Below are 17,203 nucleotides of genomic sequence, written 5' to 3' on the forward strand. Positions count from 1 at the left end.
CACCAGTGGTACAACCACAATCTCCTACTAGGCAGTATGACAAATTGATGAAATATGGGGCTACAGAGTTCAAGGGGACAGTAGATCCTCTAGAGGCTGAACAGTGGTTAGCAAGGATGGATAGGGTATTCAAGAAACTGCATTGTACAGAGGAGCTCATATTTGAATACTCTGTATCTTTGTTACAGGGAGATGCTTATGACTGGTGGAAAACCATTCCCCACGACCAGTAGAACCTCTGATGCTAACATGGAATGACTTTCTTAGGGAATTCAGACAGAAATATGTCCCTGATGCTTATGTAGACCAGAAGTTACAAGAATTCTTAAGTCTGAAACAGGGGGGCAGATCAGTGGCTGAGTATGAAAGAGAATTTTCCCGTCTGAGTCATTATGCAGTGAGTTTACTTTCTACCAGCAGGGAGAGATGCAAGAGGTTTGAAACTGGCTTGAAGCCCAGTATCAGATTACAAGTAGTCGACTTCAAACACACTAACCTCTCTGAACTTATTTCTCAAGCTCTAGAGTTAGAAAGAATTGAGTCCAAGTCGCTCTGAGAAAAGAAATCACAGAAGATAGATAAAGAGGGAAAATCAGAGAAACGAGTTCGGTGGTCCTACTGGAAAGAGGAAGAACTATGGGGGACATGGCAGAGGTGGCAAGAAATCTGGTAGGGGAAGATATTCAGGACAGAAGCCTCCCCTATCTGGTCAGCAGAGTACCAGAGGTTCCTACCCTCCCCGCCAATGTGAGACATGTGGAAGAAATCATGGTGGGATATGCTACAAGGCTATTGGAGCCTGTTATAACTGTGGAGGCACAGGACACTTTACCAAGGACTGCACCAGTAGTCGTAGAGTTGGACCACCACCTACTACTGCAGAAGGGTCGATTCGAGCCACGTCACGAGTTCACAACCACCCAGCAGAGGTAGAGGCAGGGGTAGAGGTAGCCCAGCAGGCAGCCAAGGCACAGTGAAACAATCAGAGCAAGACAGTGCTCCAATCAGAATGTATGCAATGAGACAGAGGGAAGAGGCCGAGACATCTGATGTTGTGGCTGGTACCTTCTCAACTTTTAATCAAGATGTGTTTGTGTTATTTGATCCGGGTTCTACCCATTCTTATGTAAGTGCTAGCATCATTGATTGCATTGCTGTTCCATGTACAAAAATGGACTTTGAGGTGCTAGTAACAAGTCCACTAGGACAGGAAGTCAGGGTTAATAGAATGTATAGAGATTGTCCTTTGGTGATCTAAGGACACACTTTCCTGTCTGATTTCATTGAAATGCCCTTCAGAGATTATGATATCATCTTGGGCATAGATTGGTTAGCTAGGCATCATGCCATGATTGACTGTAGGCTGAAGACAGTCACTTTTGGTCTCCCTCAGTACAGTGATGTGGTAATACATGGGGAAAGGCAGTTATTGCCATCAAACATCATTTCGGTTGCACTAGCCAGAAAAATGATCAGAAAGGGGTATGAAGCCTACTTGGCACATGTGGTAGACACCCAAGTGGGGAGTCCAGCATTGAAGGACATCCCTACAGTACATGACTTTCCAGATGTGTTTCCTGATGAATTGCCAGGATTACCTCCGGAAAGAGAAGTGCAGTTTGAAATTAATGTTATGCCTGGTGTGGAACCAATCTCCATAACGCCATACAGAATGGCACCAGCAGAGTTGAAGGAGTTGAAGATACAATTGCAAGAACTACTTGAAAAGGGCTTCATCCGCCCTAGTGTGTCACCTTGGGGAGCACCAGTGTTGTTTGTTAAGAAGAAGGATGGTACTCTCCGCTTATGCATTGACTAACGGTTGAAAAAGGTGACAATAAAACAGATATCCATTGCCTCGCATTGATGATCTGTTTGATCAGTTGAAGGGTGCAGCTGTATTCTCCAAAATTGATTTGCGATCTGGTTATTATCAGTTGAAGGTGCAAGAGCAGAGTATTCCAAAAACTGCTTTCAGAACTCGGTATGGCCACTATGAGTTTCTAGTAATGCCATTCGGGTTAACAAATGCTCCAGCTGCTTTTATGGATCTGATGAACACTATCTTCAGACCATATCTTGATCAATTTGTGGTGGTGTTTATTGATGACATTTTGATATATTCAAGGAATGCAGAGGAGCATGACAGACATCTGCGGATTGTACTACAGACTTTAAGGAGAAAGCACTATACGCCAAATTGTCGAAATGTGAATTTTGGCTGAAAGAAATCTCCTTTTTGGGACATGTTGTGTCACCGAAGGGATCAAGGTAGATTCGGCAAGGTAGAAGCTATCCTTAATTGGAAGCCGCCAGAATATCACGAAGTTCGCATTTTAGGTCTAGCTGGATATTACCGTCGGTTTGTGAAGGGTTTTCTATGTTATCTTCTCCATCGACCAAATCGCCGGAAAGATGTAAAATTTCGTGGTGATAAATTGTAACACCCCGTTGCATAGCACGGTATATTTCATCATTCGGTGACCGGTGTCAGTCCGGACAATTAATGGGACTAGGGCCACACTTAAGACAATTTGAGAAGCCATAAACACAAATAATTAGTAATGTTTAATTATTTAACTATAAATAAGAAAAACAGAACATAAGAAGTTAAACGAGCCGAGAGTCACAGTGATGAGTGACCTCCTCAGAACGCATCGCAAGTCGTTTTAAACTCAAATTTCGAACCGTAAAAGTGACGCCATGCGGTCCTTAGGACCCTTATGGACACAATGGAAAAGAGAAAATCACGAAAAGAATCGTTAAGTCGGTCAAATAATTAGGTCGAGGCCGAAAGAAATATGGAATTATTTGCAAACCGGGATGAACCGGTGAGGGGCAATTTGGTCAATTGACCCCGAGAGCTGACTCCTGACCTAACTGTCCAATAAAATCGGAGAAAAAAAAATTTCGGAATCGAGAATTAAATTAAAGAACTAATAGAAAAATAGAAAATAAAAAGAGAGGAAAATGAAAAAGTGAAAAGGTGATGACATCATGCATGATATCATGCATGATGCCATAAGTGTTAATTAATAAATTAATTAATTTGATTTTTTTGTGGTCTTCCATAAGATAAAGATAAAAGAAAAGAAAAGAAAAAAAAAATAAAACACAAGTCTTCTTCAAAAAAACGTCACTCTCTCTCTCCCACACCAAAACCACCATAAAAGCTCATTTTTTAGCTTGAAGAACCCAAAATCCAACCATAGAAAATTGTCCTACCATAACTAGACTTTGTTTGGGCAACTAGGAAAGAAGATTCAAGGAAAACAAAGAAGAAAAATTTGAAGAAAAGGGAGAAGAAATTCTGCACACAAGGTTAGTAAACTAAACTTGAATTGTTAGTTGATTTAGTTATGTTTATAGCTTAATTAACCTAGAAATATACTTAAAATGAAAAGAAAACATTTGTGAAGGACCAAATTGAAAATTTGACCCACTAGGGTTACTATGCATATGTTTGAGTTTTGATTGAATTCAATATGCTAGGCAAGTTTGTTTGAATGAAGTAGTAAGATTGAGATGTTTAGAATTAGTAAAATGTAACAAATTAAGTGAGTTAGGGTTTTGGACCTAGGATTTTGAGGCAAATTTTAGAGAAATGCATAAATGATGACTTTGACCTATTGTGGACTAAAAAATGGTCAATAATGACCAAAGGAAATGTGTGGGAATTATTAGCATGGGAGTAAAATTCGTAGGTCAAATGGTCATGCTACTGGCAGCATGACCAAACCTACTTTGAAGGACCAAAATGGGAATTTTACAGCCCAATTGATATGCCACCAATTGGAGATGAAAATAGACATAAAATAGCACAATTTTCATTAAGGAACCATGGCAAAAAACTGACTAAAACTTGGTGAACCAATTGACCAAAGTGAAATGAGAGCAGGCTGCCACTGCACCAAACTGACCAAATGAACAGTAACTGTTCATTTGGTCATAATTCGAGCTAGATAGGTCAAATTGACCTGAAATTTTACCAGCAATTATATGAGATATAGACCTAGAACTTTCATGAAGAACACCACCCCAAATTATGCCATTAACCTAGTCAAATTATTGAGCAAAGTGGAGTTACTGTACCTGCGATTCTACAGAATTGCCATTGAGCAGTAAAGTTCCAATGGCTATAACTCTCTCTAGAAAACTCCGATTTAAGCGATTCTTAAACCGATGGAAACCTAAGACATAGTAGAACATTTCATATGAAGAAAGTTAGAACAAATTATGAACTTAACTTGATCAAATTACTGAACAAAATTGGACCAAAAATCTGCCAGAACCAAAATCTCAGCATGAGCGATTGCGTGAGCGATAATTATATTTTGGCCATAACTTGAGCTAAAAAACTCCGATTGGGGTGATCCAAAAATGAGAATACACTTAAGACAATAAGGAACATTTTCTATGAAGGAAGTTTTTCCAAATTCCAACAGTAGATTGACCAATGGAATAGTACAACTTCGGAGCACCAAAACCGAAAATTGGCAATTTTGCCAAAATGACCTAAGCTTTGAGAAAATGACCAAAACTAACAAGTTTAATGACCAAAATGTGGTATGTGGGTGAAGTTGGAGTTCCCATACCTATTAATCCTTAAAAAGTCAACAATTTAACTTGAATAGTATAGTGAATAGTAACCCGAAACACAAAAACTTTGAGAACGTCGAATTTAACGCAATAGAGCTAGTTAAAGTGAAGTTAAATTTATTTTTAGACTTATGTTAAGTTATGGTACTGAAACACTATGAAATTGTGTGTTTCAGCTGAAAAAGACTTGGAAGTTCGGAAAGACTGAGTCAAGGCCTAGAGGCGACTCTAGTCAGGTTTGTGCACAATAAATTTATGTAATTGTTTTCCAATTGAAAATTTGAGTTGCTATACTTTATGAAATCGTTGTGTTATTTATGAATTGTGTTGCCACTTTGTGAATACAAAAATGACTTTGAAAATTGTTTGAGATCTCTCATAAATTATTGACAATAATTGTTTTAAATTGATTTTGGATTCACACTTAGCATGACAGTATCACATTTCCTCCTTTATTTATGGGGTTGAGATCGTTTATTTTCCTCCCTCTCTGGTTTGCCAGTTGAGGTTGTAGATCGGATCAGTACTCATTAGCTAGCTAGCCACCTCCCTCATTGATTTCGATTAATGGAGTTGTAGATTGCTTTGTCGTGGTGTACAACACGGCATTGATCGGAAATTTTGTGTCATGGCTTAAGCTGTGTATGATTTTGGCAACACTGTGTTTATGAAATTGTTTGACTAAACTGTGTTTAATATATTATTTGACAAAATGAGTTGTTATGAGCTTTGGTATTTGTGAAATGTGATTGTGAAGTATTCAAATTATGTTTCATCAATAAATGATTTATGTATCGCATTTTAAATTTTTATTGTGCACCACTGAGTATGTTTATACTCAGCGATAATTTAATTTACTGTCGCAGATAAGAGCAAGGAGAAAGCAGCAGAGTGAGCTGCGGGATTGACAAGAACTTCTTGATCCCTTTTGTACGAGTATCGTTTTATACCCTTATGGTTATTTTGATATAAATACTGTAATGTCATAAGTATCAATGTAAATTGAGCAGTTGTAAATAAATTGTAATAATATTATTTTGGGTTTACTTCTGTAAATTTAATATTTGTAAATATGAATTTTCTGCTTTTATGCCTTGTTAATGAAGTATTAAAAATTTTGTGATGACCAAATTTGATTAAATTGTGGAAATTGCCTTGAAGTGATTTGAATTGGGTTGATTTGAGTTTTATTGGAGATTGGGAGTTGTGAAATATTTTGGAAGTGCTTTTTACAGGTCTTTAAAGAACTGGTTTCTCAAAATACAGAGGGAACTCTGTCAAAATTTTTATAAAATTTGCGACAAAATTTAAATGGACAAAAATTTTTACTAGTCCTTAAGCTTTGAATAAATGGTTTTTAATTCTCACTAAAATGCTCACCACTTCCAAAATGTAAGAAAATTTTTTTAAAATCCCTTGTAGGGTACTTAATGAGTTATCGGTAGGTGAAGTTCGGTAGTTCATTAAGTATTCTACGGGATCATGTTATGCCTTACGGAGGGGTAAGGTGTGACATAAATGCCAGCAAAGTTTTGATGAGTTGAAGAGGTGTTTACTGAAGCTCCAGTCCTCACTTTACCTACTCCGGGTAAAGAATACACAGTTTATAGTGATGCTTCTCACAATGGGTTAGGCTGTGTACTGATGCAAGATCGGAATGTCATTGCTTATGCATCACGCCAGCTGAAACCGCATAAGAGGAACTACCCAACACATGATCTGGAGCTAGCAGCTATTGTTTTTGCTCTGAAGATCTGGAGACACTATTTGTATGGGGAGAAATGCTACATTTACACGGATCACAAGAGCTTGAAGTACTTAGGCACCCAGAAGGAATTAAATTTGAGGCAGAGGAGATGGTTAGAACTCATCAAAGATTATGATTGCTTAATAGACTATCAGCCAGGGAAAGCAAATGTGGTGGCTGACGCCTTAAGTCGCAAGACTATGGCAAGTCTCAGAGTTTCTCCTTTGTCCATGGTATGTGAATTGAAAGCACAGCATGCCAGTTTAGAGATTGATGATGAGGGACAGACAGTAGTTGCTTGGCATGTACACCGGTGTTGATTGATCGATCGTAATGGCTGCTCAGAGTGATGAAAAATATCAGAAGCTACTGAAAGAAGTCCAGCAGGGCAAGAAACCTGAATTCTCTGTGAGAGATGATGGTTTATTGCTACATCAGGGCAGAATGTGCGTTCCTAATGATGCTGAATTGAGACAGATCATTATGAAGGAAGCACATGAGTCTCCATTTGCTATGCACCCTGGTGGAACTAAAATGTACAAAGGGCTGAAAGAGCATTACTGGTGGATGGGTATGAAGAGAGATATAGCTGAATTTGTTTCCAAATGCCTAACTTGTCAGCAAGTAAAGGCAGAACATCAAGTTCCAGCTGGTTTGTTACATCCTTTGTCAGTACCAGAGTGGAAATGGGAACGAATAACTATGGATTTTGTTACAAGACTTCCAAGGACACAGAGTAGTCATGATGCAGTATGGGTTATAGTTGACAGATTGACCAAGTCTGCTCACTTTTTGCCAGTTCGGATGGACTATAGCCTGGAAAGATTGGCCAGATTGTACATATATGAGATTGTAAAATTGCATGGAGTGCCAGTATCAATTGTATCTGACAGAGATCCTAGGTTCACTTCTAGATTCTGGGGTAGTCTTCAGAGAGCCCTAGGAACTAGATTGAACTTCAGCACAGCATTCCACCCACAGACAGATGGCCAGTCTGAGAGGGTTATTCAGATATTGGAGGATATGCTACGGGCTTGTGTGATTGAATTTGAAGGTAGTTGGGATACACACTTGCCTTTGATTGAGTTTGCTTATAATAACAGCTACCAGTCAAGCATTGGGATGCCTCCATATGAAGCATTGTATGGCAGGAAGTGCAGAACTCCCTTATGTTGGGATGAAATAGGTGAAAGCAAGATGATTGGGCCAGAAATTGTTCAGCAGACAGAGAAAAAGATCAGATTGATTAGAGATAGACTCAAGGTTGCATCAGATCGTCAGAAGTCCTATGTTGATCTAAAGAGAAGAGATATTGAATATGCAGTGGGTGATAAGGTATTCCTCAAAGTTTCTCCTTGGAAGAGGATTATGAGATTTGGCAGAAAGGGGAAACTGAGTCCTCGTTTCATCGGACCATATGAGGTTCTGGAAAGAGTGGGTCCTTTGGTATATCGGTTGGCATTACCTCCAGAGCTAGCAAGGATACACAGTGTCTTCCATGTGCCCATGTTAAGGAGATACAGATCTGACCCATCTCATGTACTGTCAGTTGAAGAGATTGAGGTAAATCCAGACCTTTCATATGAGGAAGAACCCATAAAAATTCTAGCTTATGAGGTGAAGCAGCTGAGGAACAAACAGATACACCTGGTTAAAGTGCTATGGAACCATCATTCAGGCTAGGAAGCTACTTGGAAACGTGAAGAGGATATGAGGAGACAACACCCACAGCTGTTCAGAGACTAATGCCAGGTAAAATTTCGAGACAAATTTATTTAAGGGGGGGAGAATTGTAACAAACCTAAGTTCGGTAGTGCGTTCTACTGTTCCGGTGACCAGTGTTGTCTGGATAGCTAGGATGCCTAGAACTACACTTCGTTATGAGTGAGGAGACATAAAATAGTGAAATACAAGAAAAAAAAAATACAAGAAAAACGAAGGAAAAATAATAGCAAAGAAATGTAACCAAGTTAAGCAAGCCGAGAACCCTAGCGATGGGTGACCGCACCAGGAAGTCACGGCGTGGACCGTTGACTAGCCCTGGACTGCGGGGAACCCTGGAAAATATTTTTAGGACTTAAAGAGACATCAATTGAAGTATAAATATCATTAGAAATATCAAAGAAAAATTAAATTATTAGTACAAAGAAAAGTAAGAAATCGAAAAACGGACAAAACCCGGTGTTACCGAAAAATCGGGAATGTAACCCGAACAGGGGCATTATGGTCATTTGACGTCCCGAATTGTCTTTTGACCTAAATGTCCATTAAAAATAAATAATATTACACTTAGAAAATAAAATGAAAAATTAGTTTAGTGGTACCTAATGCAAATAGCCAAAAGTGGAGTGAAAATTGTGTAATTAGCACTTTAAGCTTATTATATGATTAATTTGAGTGAGTGGACCACTAAGAATTATAAAATGGATTAAATATAATCATAAGTGGGCAGATTACTCCCACTCAAACGTCATCTTCTTCAATTGTTCACCCATGCCGAAATGAAGGAGTGAGAAGCTCCCATGGCCGCCCACCTTCAAAGCTTAGCAATCCCATGATCAAGCCTCCTTTTCCCACACCTAGCTTCATTAAAAATTATCCCCACTTCACAAGGAAGAAGTAGATACCAAAATCAAGAAGTTTAGTGAAGGTTTAGCAAGTCCCAACAATAGGTAAGCTTGAGATTTTGAATATTGCTTTGTTAAACTTTGTATACATGTTATGGGTGTGTGCTTTGTGAAGGAATTTTTAAGTTTTGAGAAGTTCTTGATATATCCAGTTTGGACAGCCATGGAGTTGTATATTGGATGATTTATTTTTACATTTATTTGATGGAAAATTATGTTGAGTAGGGTGATTAATGTCCTAGTAAGTTATTTCCACGTATATGTGGTGATTGTGCATTTGAAATTGAAGTGGAGGAAGTTATGTGAAACTTTGGCAAGGTGGAGCAATTCGGCAGCCTTGGGACTCTTTAATGAGTGTTTTAATTCATGAAGATATTGGGTGAATTGTGACATTGAGGATTGATGAAAATGTATGTAAATTGGTTGTGGAAATTGTATGTAATAATGAGTAGTGTTTATGTGAGTATATTCTTGTATTTGGACTTTATGAATTAGAGTTTTATTTGGTATATTGAGGATGTTTGTATTCTGCCCAAAATGATTTTAATGTGAAGTAGTAAATGGTTTTGGTAATGTACCAAAACAGAATGGGGTTGAGAGGTGGATTTGTAGCAAGGTAAATGTGTAATGAATAGATGTTTAAGTAATGTAATTAAGGGCAGTGTGCATTTTAACCTATAAAACTAAATGTGTAACTCCAATTGGTATGAGACCAATTGGAGGTGAAACTAGGCACAAAATGTGCCAACTTTCGTGAAGGAAACATACCAAAATTCTGCTTGTAAGGTAACTTGAAAAATGACCAAATTCGGATTAAGTACAATTGAGACCTGAAAATTGACTAATTGGGTAGCAGTTAGTGTTTAGGCCATAACTCACTCAAAACAGGTCCAATTGACCTGAAATTTTAACCATGAATAGTTAAGACCCATACCTACAAGTCTTATGAAGACACCAAAGCCCAAAAATGACCATAAGCAAGTCAAACAGCTTACACAAGTTCGGGTCCAAAAACTGGCCGAACCAAAGTTGACCAAAATTGACCTAAATTGACCAAATTTGATGCTATTTGACCAGCAACAGTAAAATGACCATAACTTGGTCTACATAACTCAGAATGACCTAAAATTTTGCCCCGCGTTCCGTAAGACATAGATCTACAAGATTGTATTTTTTGACCGAAACCGGAAAACCGAGGGAACTAGGTCGTCCGGCTAGGTCAAACTAGTATACCGGAATCCAGCAATTTGTAATAAAATGCACTAAACAAGGAAATAAAATTGGTAACATGTACCAACCCTAAAAGACTATCGAATGTGACATATTAATGACACTAAAACCTAATTTACCTAGAACGCATCGAGGGTCAGTATACTAGGTGATTAAGCAAATAATAGCTTTCAGTGAATTACTTATCAAGCATTATCGATAGAGATAGTTTAATTTAGTACTGAAACACTTCAAATTGTGTTTCTCAGTTAGTAAAGACTCGGGGAAAGGGAAGGAAACACTGAGTCCAGACCAGGAGACAATTATCAGAGGTTTGTGCACAACCACTATTTCTTTGAATTTTTCCATTGAAATGAATTATGACTATTTGTACATTATTGTTTTAAATTGTGAAAATGTGTTTGAACGGATATTTATTGCTTGAAAAGCATTGTAAATGATTTGAAACTATGAGAAATTATTTGAATGATATTGATGGATACTTATTGATTGAAAAGTATTGGAAATGGTTTGAAACCACAACTATCATGTATATTGATTGTATTCCTCGCTAGCTTGTCTAGTGGGACGAATTGAATTCCCTCTCTGGCTGAAGTGTTGAGGTGTGTGCCTGTTGAGGACGAATTGGATGAGTACTCATATTTTTGCTAGCTAGCTATGTTATTCCTCATTAGTCATCGACTTTTGGGACGAATTGAATACCTCATTAGCCATCGGCTTTTGGGACGAAATGAATTTTGGAACATGATTAAGCTGTGTGTGATTTATTGATTTGTATTGTGAGATTATGAAATGAATTTAAACTCTTATTGACATATACTGTCTTTTAAATTCAACCATGATTTGACTTATTGAAATTTATTGTGATATTGAGAAATGGAGTTTAAATTCTTGTGGACAATTACTGTCTTGAAATTTACTATGGTTTTAAGTATCCACTATTTGTATGATTTATGAATTGTGATTTAAAGTTGTATTTGGTAAATATTGTGCACCACTGAGACATTGTCTCAGCGATAGCTTTTTATTGCTGTCGCAGGTAGACAGACAGACAGGGCAGCAGACTAGGCTGCTAGTACCTCCAGCGAGAGATTACCGGGTATATTGAGTATACCAATATTTTGCATTTTGTACTGTAATGTATGACCACTGTATGTACATATTGTTTTTGGTTTGAGCAGTTGTAAATTAAAATTGTACATTGAAGTTGTAAAGTAAATTATGAGTTATTTTGACTTGTAAAAATTGTATTATATTTCTTTTATCTCAGTCTTTGAAATATCACTGTGGATTTGAGTTGAGAAAAATGTTGTATTGAAAATATGTTGGAGTTGAGATTTGGAAATATATTGAAGTGTTTTTACAGGTTTTCTGAAGAACTGTTTTATCCAAAATACAGATGGCACTCTGCCAAAATTTTTACAGAAATTCCAAATAATTCAAATGTGTTAGTTCTATCACTTCAGTTCAAAAAGGTTTTTAACACCTGTAAATAGTGCTCACCACTGTAAAAGAGGTAAGAAAAGTTTTTAAAATCCCTTGTAGTGTATTTAATGGGTTATCAGTAAACGGAGTTGGTAATTCATTAGATATACTACGGGATCATGTTATGCCTTACGGAGGGGTAGGGTGTGACAGACATGGGCATGATCACGTTCTACTGATTGGGGTCAACTTTTTTATTTTATTTATTTACATACATGTATTAAATAGCAACACTTCACAAACAAAATTAATAACAAAATACCCTAACACCAAAAACACAAAAATCAATAAATTTCAGTCCTCGACAACGGCGCCAAAATTCTTGATGGGTGTCGAATCCACCAGAAATTAAATTAACTGAAATTACCAGTAATGAAATATTTTTTGCAGCAAGTGGTAAATCCAGGTCGAACCCTAAAGACTGAATTGTTAAATTTTCGTGCACTTATGTGTAATGGAAAACAAAAGAAACAAAGATTTTTTTTTTTGGGGGGGAGGGGGGAGGGTGTTTGTAACACAAAATCAGAAGAAATCAAAAATTCAAGAACTAAATATGAAAATCTCAATTTAAACAAACTTCAGTCCAAGGTAATTCGCATTTCAATGCTTTGATTTGATCATAGACAAAAGAAATACAATTATATCTTATTGAATACTTAACGTAGATTTACCAAACAGCGAGGTAAACTTCTGACTTCCCTATACTCATCAATTCGAGCCCAGCACTCTTATTGACTCTAATAATTAACTGAGTTGGTATTAAGCAATCCTCATCAAATTAATAACTGCTTTAAGAAAAGGAAGTAGTTAAGCTAAACAATAATTTATGAAGCATAAATCATTTAATCCACCCTATTGTTCCTTAGGTTATTATCGAAAACTTGGATCATAATCAATAAAACCTAATTGCTACTCATGCTCAATCTTACACAACAATTACGGATTATAAAGATGAACTAGCAATTGATCAAATCAAACAATTAACTAATAGGCCTTTTTAGCAAATCATTCAACAGATCAAAAACAATTAAATCAAAAAATAATAGATATTCAAAAAGATATAAATTAAATTAAGAACCTGGTCTCACAAATCACACATAAGAACTTGAATCCCTTGATCTGAATTAAAAACTTAGCCACTCATGTTTATGGCTTACAGAAAAATAAAATAAAGAAATCTAAATAAGAATTCTAAAAGACGAATGGAGAGGCTGCTGAATGGTGTTTATGAAGGATGAAGATCTGAATTGGGATGCTCTTAGCTGTTGCCCAAAGACGTATTTATAGTCAAAAACCTAACCCCAAAGATAGGAACTAAACTAGGAAAAGTTTTGAAATTCAGAAGATAGATTTTCAGCCTGCATTCACGTCTTTGGAATCAAGGCCAATTTTCAGCGACTTTCTTTCTGAATCTGCCTCTGCCCTCTTCAGGAAAGTTGTAGCCCTATTTCTTAGCTTTCCAACAGGTACTAATTTTTCCAAATCCGAGGTCTATAGCTCAAGTTATGGCTAAAAAACTGGGACTGGTTCAGACAGACGGTCCAGCCCATAGTGACGACTTCATTATCATTTTTGACAATTAAAATAGCCTCATCTCGCGTCCAACCCTTCATAGAAGTTGTAGAGGTGGTTCTTAAGGTTCAATTGGGCTTAGGCTTGCTTCATTTGGATGTCTGAAACTCCAGATACAAAATAAATACGGAAACTGGTCATGACACATTAAGCCTATGCTTTTGCAATAGATCCATAGCTCATTTTGTCAACCTTGGAGACTGATTTGGGCTTTGGTCCTTCTTTATCATTTGAAGTGCTCTATCTTAGCTTTTCAATGGATTAAACAGCACTCAGTTTGGAGACCCACCTAAAAAATATAGCAAAGGTCAAATGCTAAAAATTTCTCCATTTAACACAATTATTTCACAACTATCTAAAAATATGCCTAAATGATAAATATATTTTAACCAACTGAATTAAACATAAAAACACACTAAAAACACTAAATGTAATGGGATTAAATTTAATAAATTATATACTTATCAAATTTCCCCACACTTATTCCATGCTTGTCTTCAAGCATGACTTAAACTCTCAATCAACTCCACTTAGAAATTCCTTAACTTCACCCTATCACAACATTCTCTAACAAAATATTAAAAATTTGAAAGAAGAGGCAAGTAAGGTAATAACCATCACAACAAATTCCATCAACACCATATCAACAATTTTCCAACACAAAACAAAAGGTTTGAAATCAATTAAGCTCACACAATTAAAGTTCCATAAAATTTTAAGTCAATACACACCAAAATACAAGGTTAATTTATCAAGCACAACAATTATAGCTCTTTGCGAATCTTTGGGGAGATAGAAATGTCCCTTTTTTTTTTTTTGAAATTAGTACTTCTCTCTTATCACAGTTATCACTTTTTATTTATTTATTTATTTCAACCGTCACCTTCAGAAAAATACCTTGCTCATATCCTAGCTAGCTTTTGGCCTGAGAATCGACATGGGGTTCATGAAGACCCCTGGTTAGTTTGCTTAACTAAAATAGCGGAGCAATTTTTAAGTTCAACCTTTTATTTCCCCCAATTTATGCATTTACATATTATAAAGTGCCCTGATAGATTAAACAAAGTTCTGAAATATGCATGACACTAGTTTAAAGCATACATAACTAATCATTTCATCATTAAATCAAGCCTAAATGATTTATGCAGGAAAACATTGTTCTATGGTATGGAGAAGAGGGAAAATTCATCATTAAAGTTACAATTACCTTGCCTAAAATCTCAAAAATTCAATCTAAAATAGAAAAGTCATTTCAAGGACAAAGCACTTCTATCCGAGAGTTAATATAGAATCATGAATCAAGCTTATAAGAACATATTTTATTTTATTTTATTTTATTTTTTTATTTTTATTTTTTTTATTTTTATTTTTTTATTATTATTATTTTTTAAACAATTAAAAAGATTGCAGCAATAAATTTCTCCTCCCCCACACTTAAAACTTACATTGGCCCCAATGTAAAGCCCATATGCAAAGGAAAAGGAAAAAAAATGCTAGAAAATAAAATAAGATAAAGGAAAGAAAATAAATCTGATTGTGGCTAACAAGCCACCCATGGGTTGCCTCCCAAGAAGCGCCTTTGTTTAACGTCGCTAGCTCGACATGGCAAAGCTGCTTAATCCACTGAATGCTCCTGAAACCCCTCATAAAATGGCTTAAGTTCATGACCGTTGACCTTGAACACTTTGTTAGTTCCTAAACTTTGAATTTCAACTGCATCATAAGGAAACACATTAGTAACAACAAAGGGTCCAATCCAACGAGAACGTAACTTACCAAGCATCAACTTCAATATGGAATTATACAATAAAATTTTTTGCCCAATCACTAACTGCTTCCTTATTTTGTCATGGAATGCCTTTGTCTTTTCTTTATAGATCCTAGAATTCTCATAAACCTTAAGGCGAATTTCCTCTAATTCATGCAAATGTGATTTTCTTTCTAACTCATCCTCAAAAACATCCTGCACAAATGCATCAATAACATCAATAGAAAAGACAGAAAAGACAGAATGATCACCAGTATGATACTTCATGGAATCAAAGATATTAAATTTGGCAGTCTCTCCATTAAACTCCATAGTTAAGATACCCTCATCTACATCAATTTTTGTCTTGGCAGTTTTTAGGAAAGGTCTTCCAAAAAAAATCAAAGCTGAATTTGATGAGAGAGCACTATCATCCTCCATATCCAGAATGTAAAAATCGACAGGAAAAATCAATCCTCCAACCTGCACCAACACATCCTCAACTACTCCCAATGTGTAAGCATTAGAACGATCAGCTAACTGAATAATGACACCGATTTCTTTCTAAGGACCCAAATTTAAAGTTTGAAAAACTAAATTTGACATAACATTAATAGATGCTCCTAAATCTGCCATTGCACTTTCAAATCTAGAATCACCTATTTTGCAGGGAATAGAAAATGAACCAAGATCCTTACACTTAGGGGGTAATTTTCACTGAATTAATGCCGACACAATTTCCCCCACGCCGATCTTCTCATTATTCCTCAACTTGCGCTTTGTAGTGCATAACTCCTTAAGGAATTTAGCATACCTTGGAATTTGTTTGATCGCATCAAGTAAAGGTATATTAACCTCTACCTTCCTGAAAGTCTCCAAAATTTCTTTCTCTTGTTCTTCTTTCTTCGTCTTGGCCAACCTGTAGGGGAATGGAGGAAGAATAGAATTATTAACCTTATTCAGTTTAGGTCCAGTACTTACCTCAACTTCAAGAACTTCAGACTCTGTTTCTCCTTGTTTCTTCTTTTTCATTGGCTCATGTGGAGTCTGATTATCAACTTCTTTTCCACTCCGCAATAGTATCGCACTCGCATTTTCTTTGGGGTTTATGACTGTTTGTGATGGAAGCTTTCCAGAACCTTGAGCTTTCAGTTTGCTCACAGATGAAGCTAACTGACCAATCTGCCATTCTATGTTTTGAATGCTATTTTTGGTCTCCTGTTGAAACTGCTGTGTATTGTTAGCCAATGCCTTAACAATTTCATCAAGTGACATACCTTGATTTGAGGGAGGCGGAGGTGGTTGATTCACTTGTCTCTGCTGCTGGTATCGGTTTTGCACTAGTTGATTCTCATAACTCAAGTTGGGATGATCTCGCCATCCTGGATTATAAGTATTAGAAAAGGGATCATACCTATGTTGTAGCTGTCCATAATTTCCTACTGCATTAACATGTTGCATTGATTCATCCTCTTGCAATGCAGGACACATGTCAGTAGCATGACCCGAACCCGAACAAATCCCACATACCTTAACAGTTTGCATTTTCCCTACAACCAATTGCCTCACTAAAGAAGTTAAATCAGAAATCTGTTTCTCAAGGTTAGATGTACTTACCTCATTAACCTTCTTAGGTGTGTGATCCATTCTCATTCCAAACTATTGAGAGTTTGCTGCCATGTTAGCAATCAGCCTCCTTGCCTCTTCTGGTGTTTTGTCAACCAAAGCTCCTCCACTAGCAGCATCTATCATACTACGGTCCATTGGTAGAAGTCCTTCATAGAAATATTGAATCAAAAGCTGCTCACATATTTGATGATGGGTACAGCTTGCACACAGTTTCTTCAATCTCTCCCAATACTCATACAAACTCTCTCCATTGTACTGCCGGATGCCACAAATTTCTTTTCTTATGTTGGCAGCACGAGAAGCAGAAAAATACTTCTCCAGAAATATTTGCTTCATTCCATTCCATGAGTTTATAGATCCGAAAGGAAGGTAATACAACCAATCCTTAGCTATGCCCTCCAGTGAGAAGGGAAAAGCTCGAAGCTTAATCTGATCCTCTGAAACTCCTTGAGGTTTCATGCTGGAACACACAACATGAAATTCCTTTAAATTCTTATGCGGATCCTCACCTGCAAGACCATGAAACTTAGGTAACAAATGGATTAGTCCAGATTTCAACTCAAAAGC

General features: G+C 36.7%; 1 non-coding gene across 1 annotated transcript; it reads left to right on the forward strand.

The window, feature by feature from the left end:
- The first annotated feature begins 16,817 nt into the window (after positions 1-16,817).
- On the forward strand, positions 16,818-16,924 carry LOC131175719 (small nucleolar RNA R71). Its single transcript, XR_009145908.1, has one exon. It is a non-coding gene; the product is annotated as a small nucleolar RNA R71 (small nucleolar RNA).
- Positions 16,925-17,203: the final 279 nt, after the last annotated feature.

Source organism: Hevea brasiliensis, chromosome 17 (genome assembly GCF_030052815.1).
Source record: "Hevea brasiliensis isolate MT/VB/25A 57/8 chromosome 17, ASM3005281v1, whole genome shotgun sequence".
Classification (NCBI taxonomy): Eukaryota; Viridiplantae; Streptophyta; class Magnoliopsida; order Malpighiales; family Euphorbiaceae; genus Hevea; species Hevea brasiliensis.